The sequence below is a fragment of the Dasypus novemcinctus genome, chromosome 26, assembly GCF_030445035.2.
Source record: "Dasypus novemcinctus isolate mDasNov1 chromosome 26, mDasNov1.1.hap2, whole genome shotgun sequence".
Lineage (NCBI taxonomy): Eukaryota > Metazoa > Chordata > Mammalia > Cingulata > Dasypodidae > Dasypus > Dasypus novemcinctus.
Genome location: NC_080698.1, coordinates 40,974,151 through 40,975,437, shown reverse-complemented (window position 1 = coordinate 40,975,437; position 1,287 = coordinate 40,974,151). Strand labels below are relative to the sequence as shown.

The following is a 1,287-nucleotide window of genomic DNA, read 5'->3' as shown; positions in this document are numbered from 1 at the left end:
GAATCCTGGCTATGAGAGGAAAAATACCATAGAGTTTATGCTGATTTAGAGAATATAGAGTCTCCTGGAGAACATTTCCCCAACCCTGCAAGATATTGCCCTCCAATGGCATAATAATTGAGTCTTCAAATGGCCAACCCACTGTTCTATCAATCCAGCTGCATCAGAATGATGGGAAACATGGTAAAACCAGTGAATTCTGTGAGCATGTACCTATTCCATAGTTCTTTGCTTTGAAGTAGGTTCCTAGATTAAAGGCAATGCTGTGTGGAATATGATGACAGTGGTTAAGGCATTCTGTAAGTCCATGGATGGTAGTTTTGGCAGAAGCACTGTGTGCATGAAGACAAATCTGTATTAATAATATATGTCTAGGTCGGAGCCGCGGACGGCTTACTGAGCCCGTTAGTTGCCGTGGCCGAAAACCTACCCCACAGTCATGTCCCGCTATCTGCGCCCCCCGAACACGTCTCTCTTCGTGAGGAACGTGGCCGACGACACCAGGTCTGAAGATTTACGTTGTGAATTTGGTCGTTATGGTCCTATAGTTGATGTGTATGTGAAGATGCATTACATAATTTGGACAGAAAATGGATTTGTGGACGTCAAATTGAAATCCGGTTTGCACAGGGGGATCGGAAGACACCAAATCAGATGAAAGCCAAGGAAGGGAGGAATGTATACAGTTCTTCACGCTATGATGATTATGATAGATACAGACGTTCTAGAAGCCGGAGTTACGAAAGGAGGAGATCGAGAAGTCAGTCTTTTGATTACAACTATAGAAGATCCTATAGTCCTAGAAATAGACCGACTGGAAGACCACGGCGTAGCAGAAGCCATTCCGACAATGATAGACCAAACTGCAGCTGGAACACCCAGTACAGTTCTGCTTACTACACTTCAAGAAAGATCTGAGAAAGCGGAAAAAGAACCAAAGAAGGGCAGTTCAAGCGACCAAAGGGTGGGTGGAAGGTGCTGCAGTATGAATACTGTACGAATATTTTGACTCTGGTCTGAAAAGATAAAAGAATGTTATCGAAAACTACATGGAATAATTGAAGTCCCTTCAAGTTTGAAAGTAAGCATTTTAGAACAAATAAAAGGAAATTCAACTTTATACTTGTGGAAACTAGTCCCTAAGTATGAATAGGTTTATATTGATTCTTGGGTAATAGGTCCATAACAAATTATTGAAAACTAGGATGTCTGAATATCAAGGAAGACAGCCATAGTCTCTTACAGTGCCTCTATTGGTTTGTCTCAAACTGAATTGGGTGGGAAAAG

At 41.9% G+C, this 1,287-nt stretch overlaps 1 pseudogene; it reads left to right on the top strand.

The window, feature by feature from the left end:
- Window positions 1-381: 381 nt before the first annotated feature.
- Window positions 382-1,048, top strand: LOC101425574 (serine/arginine-rich splicing factor 10 pseudogene; annotated as a pseudogene).
- Window positions 1,049-1,287: the final 239 nt, after the last annotated feature.